The sequence below is a fragment of the Eurytemora carolleeae genome, unplaced genomic scaffold (assembly GCF_000591075.1).
Source record: "Eurytemora carolleeae unplaced genomic scaffold, Eaff_2.0 scaffold277, whole genome shotgun sequence".
NCBI classification, from domain to species: domain Eukaryota; kingdom Metazoa; phylum Arthropoda; class Copepoda; order Calanoida; family Temoridae; genus Eurytemora; species Eurytemora carolleeae.
The window spans coordinates 299,857-312,183 of NW_019396330.1; the positions used below are offsets into that span (position 1 = coordinate 299,857).

The 12,327-nt window shown below is 32.4% G+C and overlaps 1 long non-coding RNA gene across 2 annotated transcripts; it reads right to left on the reverse strand.

Moving 5' to 3' along the window:
- Window positions 1–798: 798 nt before the first annotated feature.
- LOC111701069 (uncharacterized) lies at window positions 799–5,330 on the reverse strand. 2 transcript variants are annotated; one of them, XR_002765140.1, is made up of 5 exons: window positions 5,203–5,330; window positions 3,478–3,566; window positions 2,342–2,413; window positions 1,409–1,471; window positions 799–856 (listed from the first exon to the last, which is right to left on the reverse strand). It is a non-coding gene; the product is annotated as an uncharacterized LOC111701069 (long non-coding RNA). The 2 variants fall into 2 exon arrangements; XR_002765139.1 differs by lacking the exon at window positions 5,203–5,330 and adding an exon at window positions 4,915–4,939.
- Window positions 5,331–12,327: the final 6,997 nt, after the last annotated feature.

Sequence of the window (12,327 nt, forward strand, 5' to 3'; positions counted from 1 at the left end):
TTTTTTGTGGACACTCAGGGGTGGCCGGGGGGTGTTATAGGCTAAAAAATTCAACATTTAATATTACAAGTTTATCTCATTTCAAAATAATTTCACAAGTTCAACTTAATTTCTAAATAAAACATTTCTGATAAAAAAAAAACATTTGAATTGAACATATGAATATGAAAAACTGTTTTAGAGACAAGTGTAAAAAAGAAAAAAATGTTTTTTCATAGTCTTCTTCCAGTTTCCAAAATTCTAAACATTGATGTCTTATTCATACTAGATCAAATAAAGCTTTCAAGGGTACCGTTGCAAATTGTGAAAATTGATAAATTAAAGACAAACAAATACTGAATAAAACAGCAAAAAATGTATTAAAAAAAGAATTTAAATAAAGTTCAAAACATAAGTTTCAAGATGAAAAGACATTAAAATTAAATATTTAAAAGGAAGTTTAAAAATGAAAAGAGAAAAAGAAAATTACAAATTGTGTTTGGGTGGATGTGTCAAGAAAGAAGAAGACTCACCTTTAAATCTAATTAAAATTAAATTTCAAAGGGGGGGGGGAGAAAAGTATTCAAATTAAACAGAGAAATAAGTTTTCGAAATTAAATATGAAGGAAAAATTTGCAAGAGTCCTTGGAATAATAGTTATTTTCTTCTTTAATTTTGCAATTTAATAATTGAGACGATTGCATTCGAACAAGAGCTCAATATCAACGGTCATTTAAAAGGGCGGGGGGGGGGGGGGGGGGGGGGGGGGGGAATGCAGATTTTTAGAGAAGGTACACACCCTGGATTTTTACTAACATATTACCTGTCTCTGCCTCCAGTTTGTAAAAGTCCAGCCCACCACCTCTCACTTCGTTCACTGTAAAACATTTAAATTTAAACAACAAATAATTTTAGTGCAGGGAGACCCATAAAACTGTGGAAGAAGAAGACGACATGTAAGCAAGCTTAAAAGGGCTGTTAAGGAAAAATAATGTGGGGTATAGGCTGAAACCTTAAACATTTTAGGAGTTGATCGCGACCTATATGACTTCTATCTGATGTTCCTTTCTCAAGAAATTGATATTAAACTGTGTCAACGTTATACCAAATCTTATATATTTGAGATTTGGTATAAGAATCAAAGTTATAAACAGATCATATTTAGCAAATACGCAACGAATCTGAAAAATGACAATAACTCAGAGGTTCATAAGCAGCTAAGGTACACTTCTATTATAATTAGAATACATTATTTGTTCATTTTTTATAGATATATTTGATAATATGATCGTCTTTATCACGTGGATAACATTTCCACCAATGGCAGTGAAGTATCAGTGTCACGCGATACACACAGAACGCGTGGACATATTGACCCGACTGATTATGAAATGAAAACCAAACTTTTATTCTGGAATAAGGTTTTTACCTATGTTTTCTGCTGCAAACTTTACCCTTGTCAAAATCAGTCCGAACTTGATCATAGAAATATCTAGAAATACAAGATATTAGTCCAAACTTGATCATAGAAATATCTAGAAATACAAGATATTAGTCCAAACTTGATCATAGAAATATCTAGAAATACCAGAGAAATATCTTACTTCGAGCAATATTTGTTCTTAATTGTAATAGCTTGTTAGTTTTGTAAACCTCAAACCCAGGTTTAAAACAATGAATTGATCGAAGACAATCGAAGAATATATAAGACAGTACAGTACAGTACAGTACAGTTTCTACACTGTTCTATACAGTGAAAAGTACAATAAATACTGTGTTTTAGCGTACAGTGTAGTTTATACTGTGCTATACAGTGTACTGTGTACAGTGTAGTTTATACTGTGCTGTACAGTGTACTGTGTACAGTGTAGTTTATACTGTACTGTACAGTGTACAGTGTAGTTTATACTGTGCTGTACAGTGTACATTATAAAGAGATTGTACTAGCTAAAAGTGGATTTGAGCAAACTCAGAGAATTTTCGGAAATAATTTTAGTCAAAGCTGGCTTCTACGAAACCTGTTAGAGATTTCTCCGAAACCATCTTTTTGAAATTCCAAGCTTTCCTGGAGAGTGGGGAGGTGGGAGAAAGATGGGGGACAAACAAATAAACAAACAGACAAGCTAAATTTATATATNCCCTCCAAACAGCTAAAAAAAATGCATTAACTTTCAGACCGGGCGCACCGACTTCAAAGTTTAGACAGACATCTTCGGTTTAATCGTAATCTCTAGATTTAAGTTTTTTAATTCTGTTTTCGAAATCAAATAAAATATAATATTTTAGTAGGTTAAGTAAGAATAAAGGTAGTTAAAGCCAAGGATGGGGATAATGAGAAGGATAAGAGGGTGGGATGGCTGACCTGAAAGCAACTGGATCTATGTGCCGCAAACATTTCGTTCCTCCTGAACTGCGCCAACCAGGGATCTTGAACCTGTACAGTTCATGTTCAGATGTTCAGTTGCAAAACCATATTGTACATTATTTCTTAGTCCTATATTATCATTAAAAAAATTACTTTTATTCTTAAACACAAGCAGTCGTATCTAACAATTAAGATTTTTACCCGATCCAATTATTTTCGATTAGATTCTAATCCGAAATTGTTAGATATAAAACGATAAAAATAGTAAAATCAGCGAAATTTTTATTGTTTATATGACTTTGAAATCTACGACGTATTAAGGTTTGCAGATAGAACTGCAACAAAGAAAACTAAAAATAGAAAGAGGGGCACGAAGCGCCCTGCAGGCCTAAATTTATATAAACTACCTTATTATAAAAATGGGGTATAAATAAACTATTCTTGTTATTAAATCTACCTTATTCTTAAAACTGGTGGATGCGGTACATACACTGTTCTTACTAAAAAATCAACCTAATTCTTGAAAACGGTGCATGCAGTACACTATTCTTACTAAAAAATCTACCTTATTCTCTGGTGGATTCACTATTCTTACTTTAAAATATACCAAATTCATAAATACTGGTGAATTCAGTACACTATTCTTAATATAAAATCTAGCTTATTCTTAAAAATGGTGTATACGGTACACAATTCTTAGTATAAAATCTACCTTATTCTTAAAAATGGTGTATACGGTACACTATTCTTAATATAAAATCTACCTTATTCTTAAAAATGGTGTATACGGTACACTATTCTTAATATAAAATCTAGCTTATTTCTAAAACTGGTGGATACGGTACACTTTTCTTACTATAAATCTACTTTATTTTTAAAAATGGTGTATACGGTACACTATTCTGATTATAAAATCTACCTTATTCTTAAAACTGGTGGATTCAGTACACTTATTATAAAATTAACCTTATTCTTAAAACTGGTGGATTCAGTACACTATTCTTAATATAAAATCTACCTTATTCTTAAAACTGTTGGATTCAGTACACTTATTATAAATCTACCTTATTCTTAAAACTGGTGGATTCAGTAAACTGGTGGAATCAGTACATTATTCTTAATATAAAATCTACCTTATTCTTAAAACTGGTGGATTCAGTACACTATTCTTATTTGCAGCAATCTCCCGTAGTGTTGTACCAGGAGCCAGCCAGCCTAAACCCTAAACAAAACAGTATAAAACCTAACTAAAATCAAACAAATTTATCTTATATATAAATACATATTCCCAGAATTAAATTCTGTTTGAAAATGTCAGTTGCTGATCGTTTGAATGGTTCTGAGAAAATATAAATATTTAAACAGAAAACTTTAATTACAAAACTGGGATCGCATTAAATGACAAATTGTTAATTAAATAAATAATGCAATCAAAATAGATTAAAAATCTAGGCTTTTTGTTCTACTTGAATTTTATTATAATCCAACTCTGTACTGTTTAATACTGTCTACTGTATCCTACTCTGGGCTCTTTCCCACTCTATACTGTATCCTACTCTCTACTGTATCCTGATCTCTACTGTAGCCTACTCTGTGCTCTGTCGCACTCTCTACTGAATCCTACTCTACTGTATCCTACTCCGTACTAGATCCTACTCCGTACTAGATCCTACTCTGTACTGTATACTACTCTGTACTGTATTTTACTCTCTTCTGTATCCTACTCTGTACTGCATCCTACTCTCTACTGAATTCTACTCTGTACTTTATACTACTCTGTACTGTATCCTACTCTGTACTGTATCGTACTCTGTACTGTATCCTACTCTCTACTGTATCCTACTCTACTGAATCCTACTCTCTTCTGTATCCTACTCTATACTGAATCCTACTCTATCCTACTCTGTACTGTATCCTACTCTCTACTGTATCCTACTCTCTACTGTATCCTACTCTACTGTATCCTATTCTCTACTGTATCCTACTCTCTACTGTATCCTACTCTATACTGTATCCTTCTCTCTACTGTATCCTACTGTGTACTGTATCCTACTCTCTACTGTATCATACTCTACTGTATCCTACTCTCTAATGTATCCTACTCTACTGTATCCTACTCTACTGTATCCTACTCTCTACTGTATCCTACTGTGTACTGTATCCTTATCTGTACTGCATGCTACTATGTATTGTATATATTCTGTATCCAAGTTTGTGGGTTATCCTACGTTCTCCATTGTCCTATCCTATAATGTATCTCATTTTGCAATAAAAATAAATTTATTTGTTTTCAGATTAAAAATGTATTAACTGCACTAGTGAACTATTATAACTGTACTGAGTTAATCGTAGAAAAAAACTATGGTTGTCTGATTCCCTTCTCTCATGCTTTCGTTTCCAAAAGGTTAAAAAATTCAAATAACAAAAGTTTTTAGAAAAATTACTTCAACATATTGATCCATAGATTGTAGACATAGATTTGTTTAAATTAGGGAATAATACAATACAAAAAATTACAACAAAAAATCTAAATTTGAAAATTTATATTAAGTAACTTTAAAGGAAAATACCCATTAAGGTTCAGATGAAGCCCTTCAATATACGTAGTACGTACTCCTCACTAGTTATTAAAAGAAAGATCGACGTTATTCAAAATATATATTTACAGAGTAACATATCTCATTCACATAGAACCCTCTTTATATGTGTAAAAATAACGAAAATATATAATCTTTTATATATATTTTATATATATGTCGTTAAAAAAGATTAATTGCGCCCGTTTCTTCTTTCTATCTATTTATCTAGAAGTCACTTTTGATGAAAACAAGCAATATTTTCGGCTCTCAGATAGATACCTTATTCAGACAAACTGTACAGGGATCCGTTGTGAATCAGAATGTAAACTGTAAATGGAAGGTTAATACTCTTTGAAAATCCCTTAAAACCTATGTTTAAGTTTAGACTGAATATTAATTATATGTGTATGTGAGGGGAGCTAAGGAAATGAACTGGAAGATTAGAATTCGATGTAATCTGCTAGAAATTCAACCAACCATAACTTGGTCAATTTAACACCTAAATTAAACTTTTGAAGGACAACCCCAGACTTTTTATACAAAATAAAAGTTTAAGGAGAGGAGGGAGAATATTTAATTTATAATTTATAATTCAATTTTCAAGAACAGAATATAGGACTAGGTTAAAGGGACTGTGAGCGTAATTTCAAGTGAACCTCCAGGCAAGGATGGCAATGCCCAATTCACAATGGTACCCTTAAATGCTTTGTCTGATCAAGTACGAATTAGATAGCTATGTTTATAGATATGAAAACAGATTTTTCTACAATAGTGACTTGCGCATTTCTACTGCAGGAAAAAATATGGAAATGATTTGAAATAAACACCTTTACACTATAAAAACGGTAATATTTTCCACATCATTTATAAGATAAGGATTAAGAGTACCGTTGTAAATCGGCCAATGCCATCTGTGCACGCGGAGAATCCTTTGAAATTACGCATACAGTCCCTTAATGATTAACGTATAGGATCGTTTCTGAAATAAAGAATAAACGAGTAATTTAGTGAATCATTCTGAGCTGGGAACTTTTGAATGGTGGATATAGGGATTAATGCTTGATCCACTCTTTTTCTTAATTTCGAGATTAAATAATGCTTGTTCTCCTCTTGTTATTAATCTCCAGATTAATTAACCGATCGAGATTAAGGATATCACATTCTTAAGTTTTCAGCTCTGTTAAAATAATGGGTCACTTGAAATATAATTGAAAATTTCCTTTGTGCAATAGGAGTTGAAGATACATCTGGAAGAAAACTGTTGACAAAATTGATTTTATAATCTTTTAAAGTTTTCAAATGGAAACACTAGTTGAATACAAATATAGAAATATGTTAATACAGATTTTATCTCTTTCTTTCATCTTGTTCCCCTTGAGATCCCCTACTACACCCTCCATCCTACCGCCATGTTCTCTCGATGATGAAAATATTTCTAAAATATGGTTTATAGGAAAGATGAGAAAGATTGACAGAGCTTGGATAGATGAACAATTTGAAGCATTTCTTTGCAACCTGATGGTTAAAACTTTTAAAAACTTCATCCAAGAGAATAAGTAGTTTGATTTATCAAATACCTAAAGGTATTAGAGTATAACATGTTCAGGCGAAAACTTTTTAAACAAATGATAATTTTTCGAAAGAAATGAACACAAACATAAAACATGTAAAGTAACAAATTCTGTAATAAAAGATGGTATTTAATAAAAGATCTAACAATACATTACAAGTATCCAACAAAGGTTAAATTCTGTAATAAAAGATGGTATTTAATAAAAGATCTAACAATACATTAAAAGTATCCAACAAAGGTTAAATTCTGTAATAAAAGATGGTATTTAATAAAAGATCTAACAATACATTAAAAGTATCCAACAAAGGTTAAAAAGACTCTAGATAAAAGTTCGTAATCTTAGATCAATATCAGGCTTGTTTACGCAATATTTGCCGATGGTTTGATCTAACTTTTACATTCTACAAGGCTAATATTAATCCCAATTTACATTCCATGAATAGGATTAAGTTTGACAAAAAAACGTGAATTTTCCCAGCTGGAAACCTGTAAAGGATGATAAAAAATGTGGAGCGGAAACCACATGGAAACCATGGAATTAAAGATAACATTGAATGTAATTTATTCGAAATTAACTTAGTAGTTAGTTCGTTACAAACATTGTTAACATATATATTATGATCTTTGAATTTAATGTGTACTTGATGTGGGTATAGAGTCACATAGCAGATAGTGAAGAGTTTGAACCCCTGTATAGAGTATAGTTAGTATAGTTAGGGAGTTCTGCTAAGTTTCCGCTAATTGAAATATTTTCGGAAACTCATCTCTATCCGGTGGAGTAGGGAGGGAGGAGGGGATACCAGTTTTAGGGAATCTAGGATACAGGGGTGACAGAACCAGACAGATACAAGATACAGGATACAGGGGGTCAGACAGGACCAGACAGATACAAGATACAGGATAAAGAGGGTCAGACAGGACCAGACAGATACAAGATAGAGGATAAAGAGTACCAGACAGGACCAGACAGATACAAGATAGAGGATAAAGAGGACCAGACAGGACCAGACAGATACAAGATAGAGGTTTAAAGAGGACCAGACAGATACAAGATACAGGATAAAGAGGGTCAGACAGAACCAGACAGATACAAGATAGAGGATAAAGAGGACCAAACAGGACCAGACAGATACAAGATACAGAATAAAGAGGGTCAGACAGGACCAGACAGATACAAGATACAGGATAAAGAGGACCAGACAGGACCAGACAGATATACGATTCACGATAAAGGGGGCAGACAGAAGCAGACAGATACAAGATACAGGCTAAAGAGGACCAGACAGGACCAGACAGATACAAGATAAAGAGTACCAGACAGGACTAGACAGATACAAGATAAAGAGTACCAGACAGGACATAAGATGATAGAAACTCCTATTTAAAAAAAGATTAAACAAAATAAACATTAATTAATCAACTGTCATCAAGGATTCATCCCCTCGACCCTCTTTTCCTTGTATTTATTAGAGGTATAACTTATAGCAAACAATATATATATTGTTTGCAAGAAAACAAGTTTGTTTTTCCAATAAACTGACAAAATTTGCCCAAAATAAACTAACTTTAAAATAAAGTTACTGAAACAATTTTCTCCCTGAACCGTCCACAGATCTTTTATTTTTTATTTCTACAGAGCTGAAAACTTTAGAATGGAATATCCTTAATCCCGATAGGTAAATTAATCTGGAGATTAATAACAAGAGGAGAACAATCACTATTTAATCTGGAGATTAAGAAAAAGAGGAGATCAAGCATTAATCTCGATATCCACTATTCTAAAGTTTTCAGCTCAGGGTTGGTAAATAAACAAGATGATACAAGGTAGAACACATTAATTCATAAATAGAATGTTCAGTGCGTATCCGATATACCACAGGTTTAACCACCAGTCCCTTTAGAGACAACTTTTTTCACTTAGCTTTCATAGTTCCATGCACCTGGAACCAGATTGTATGAATAGGAGAGGTAGCTGAACTACTTGGACCCCAAGCACAAAATAACTCACTTTGATCCAAAGGTTGCAAAATGTCAAGCAAAATCGATGAGAATTTTGCCAATTCTTCTTCAAAACTAAAGCTAAAATTAAGTGCTTTAAAGTTCTAATCAAATTAGAAATCCATATGCAAATTAGCAGAAACGACTAAATGGAATTCTTTACTTATATCGAAACTACGGTTATGATTTATGACTTATCAAAACCTTCTTAAATACTAAGTCCAAATGCAACCTTCAAAATGTCATATTTAAAGAATTTCAGGTGTCATTTAAGTCTCATCCTGGATCCACCCTCATCTGGAGCCAAGCCATGAACATTTCTTTAAGATTTACAAATAAAGAAATTTCCATTTTTTCTTCCTCTTTTCGCATTTTCTTAAGCTAAATCTTGATGAAACATTTGAAGAATCAAATATTCTTCAATTTATTTTTTTAATTTGAGACTTCTGATAGTTACGTAGATTTAGCTCATAGTGATATTGAAAAGAAACTATTTTTTCTCTTATTTTAGTTTTCGCGGTAAAATAATTACTGGAGGAATTATAAGTTCGCAAAATCATTAAAAATAAACATTTATCTATATATAATTAAACAAGACATTCGTATATACATATGTTCCTATAGCCGGCGAAACAGTTGGACCGAATGGGCTGACATTTTTTGAGGAAACCCCGGCCGGGGTAACAAAGGCTAAAAAAATTCAAATTTTTTTTTTCAAAATTTGTTTAACTAAGATGCGTTTTTTAAGGGCATCGCCGGGCACTTCGGCTAGTATTGAATAATCTAAAACTTTCAGGTACTTTAAAGTGAAGAAAATATAATTATTTCAAGATTGCTGTTTCTTATTCAAAAAATTTATCTAGAAAATACGTTTCTTTAAAGAATGTGAAGTTGGTTTAAATGTCATAAAATGGATCTGTTTTTAATAATAACTTATTCTTGTGTTAATGCAGTTTTAGCATGCAAAAAACATCAAATAATTTTAGCATTATTAAGCTGTTTAATCTAAATTCAGGATGAACGCACCTTAAAGGGACTGTAAGCGTAATTTCAAGTGACCCTCCATGCAAAGATGGCAATGCCTGATTTACAATGCTACTCTTGAAAGCTTTGTCTGATCACTCATGAATTTTATGTCCATGTTTTTATTTATCTGAGCTGTTTATTTTTATTTGATTTTCTCTGCAAAAGGGACTTACACTTTCTTGATTTTCAGAAGCAAGGTAAAAATTCACGGAAATAAACACTTAAATTCGAGTCAGATAAAACGACGCTATCTTCCACATGTTTGATCAGATTGAGGTTTTAAGGGTACCGGTGCAAATCGGGCGTTGCTATCTTTGCATGGAGGGTCACTTAAACATTACGGTAACATTCCCTTCAATATTTAAATCCCACATTCCCCACCCCCTCCCCCAATTAAACCCTTAACAGTTCGTAAAATGGAAACCAAGATCAGTAATTAACTAAAGGCAAAAAAAAAGCATATCATGAATTATTGTAATGAAGTTCTTGTCATTTTTCAAAAGGTCTAACTCTTTTTACCGGATTTGAAAATGTTTATTCTCAACTTTGAACTTCTCTTGATCTTTTCTTGTTCCTTATTTTTTTCAGAACAAAGGAATTTAATCTTTGCCACAAACTTTGATTTTCTTATACCTATATCTTTGCAACCGATTGTCACAGACTTTAGATCACATCAACTAAGTTTGAAATATCAAAGGTGTACACCATCAGGTTGCAAAGATATAAGGATTAGAAAATTTGAGTTTGTGGTAAAGATACAATTTCTTTACTACAGAAATCAAGCTTTAAGTTCTGTTAAACCTTGTATTTGTGAAAATATTAAAAAGAATTCTGCCAAATAATCGATGTTGCTATACATAGAGAATTAAATCTCATACTGAATAAGAGCTGATATTTTTTATTAAAACCGGGTTCAAGTTTATTAAAATGTCCATTAACATTCTTCAAAGCAAACAAAAATGAAAAAAACTTTCACATGAAAAAAATAAATAAAAACCCTGAAGAAGCAAATTTAACACAGAGGGGAGCGGGAGGTTATATTTTATGTCCCCGCTAAGCTTTTGCCTCGTATATATTTTTTATCCCGCTAACCTCATGTCCTCGTATATATTTTATATCCCCGCTAACCTCATGTCCTCGTATATATTTTAAATTCCCGCTTACCTCATGTACCCGTATATATTTTATATCCCGCTAACCTCATGTCCTCATGCAAATCTGATATATACCACAGAGTTACTGTTATATCTGAACATAAAGTACTATGCAATACATTTACCAAACTTTGCAAATCTGATTCGTACCACAGAAATTCTGTTCTATCTAATTATTATGTACGTTATGTACACATTCTTCAAACTTTGCTTATCTGATCCTTACAATAGGGGTAGAGCTTTATCTAAACATTATGTACATAATGTACACATTCTCCAAACTTTACTAATCCGATCCGCACAACAGGGGTGCGGTTCTATCTAAATATTAAGTACTATGTACATTTTTTCCAAACATCCGATCAGTACAACAGAGGTGCAGATCATATATATCATTATTAACATAACCTTTTGTATACACATTTTCTAAACTTCACTCATCCAAATAACAGAGGTACATATATATATTTTGTACATATTTTCTAAACTTTGTACAATAAAACAGTGGTACTGTTCTATCTGGAAGGAATGTACATTTTAGGCTCATTCTCTAAACTTCGCACAGCTGTATTAAAGGAATTGAGTCTTTGCTACAAACTATGTTTTTTCTAATCCCTATATCTTTGCAACCCAATTTCGTAGACCTTGAACATATCAATCTGTGAATTCTGTTAGATCAAATAATCTAATTTTAAAATATGAAGTTTCCACCATCAGTTTGCAAAGATATCGGGATTGGAAAATTTATTTTTCTGGCAAAGACTCCATCCAAAGAATTTGGGTACCCTCATGAATTGAACACATCTCTTTAAGGGCCATTAAAAATTCTTTAACCTTTGCTAAATTCAACTAATAATTGTATCGTTAAAAAAATAATTTTGTTTCTTGATTTTTGCAATAAAATGAAACTAAAGATCTGAATTAAGTTGAATAAGATGAAAGTCACGATGACAAACCAGAATGTGTGAACTTAATGTTATAAATGAATAACTAGTATCTGACATGCAAAAGGGGATAATATTATCTATTCTAAGGTGTATTCAACTTACTGCAAATATTGATTTGAGAATAATTTAGTGCCCTTTCCAAAGGGCTGGGGGGGGGGGGAGATTTTCAGATCTTATTAAGGCTTATGAAACGTAGAACTTTTGGGAAAGTTTCTGACATATATGTTTCGCAAATAAATTCCATATCATGGACTTTATAATCATTTACTTCAAATGACCGGTAAAAATTGTACTTTCGCTTCATAAACCACTAAAACTTAATAATTATGCGCCGCCTTCATGAGCATGTATTGCAATGCCCAGGATGTCTATAATATTTCATAGATGCAATATGTTGAAATATATGTAATTTGAGACTTTATACCACAGTTCAAAAACATAAAAATCTTAATTTAACGTTAGATATTTTCTGGTAAACTAAAGGAGTTTGGATAGTTTCTGGTAAACTAAAGTAGTTTGGATAGTTTCTGGTGAACTAAAGAAGTTTGGATAGGTTTCGGTAAAATTAAGTAGTTTGGATAGTTTCTGCAGTGGCGGATATAAGGGGGGTTATTGGGGTTATTTACCCCCCCCTAGAATCCTGGGGGTAAATACCCCCCCCTAGAATCCTGGGGGTAAATACCCCCCCCTAGAATCCTGGGGGTAA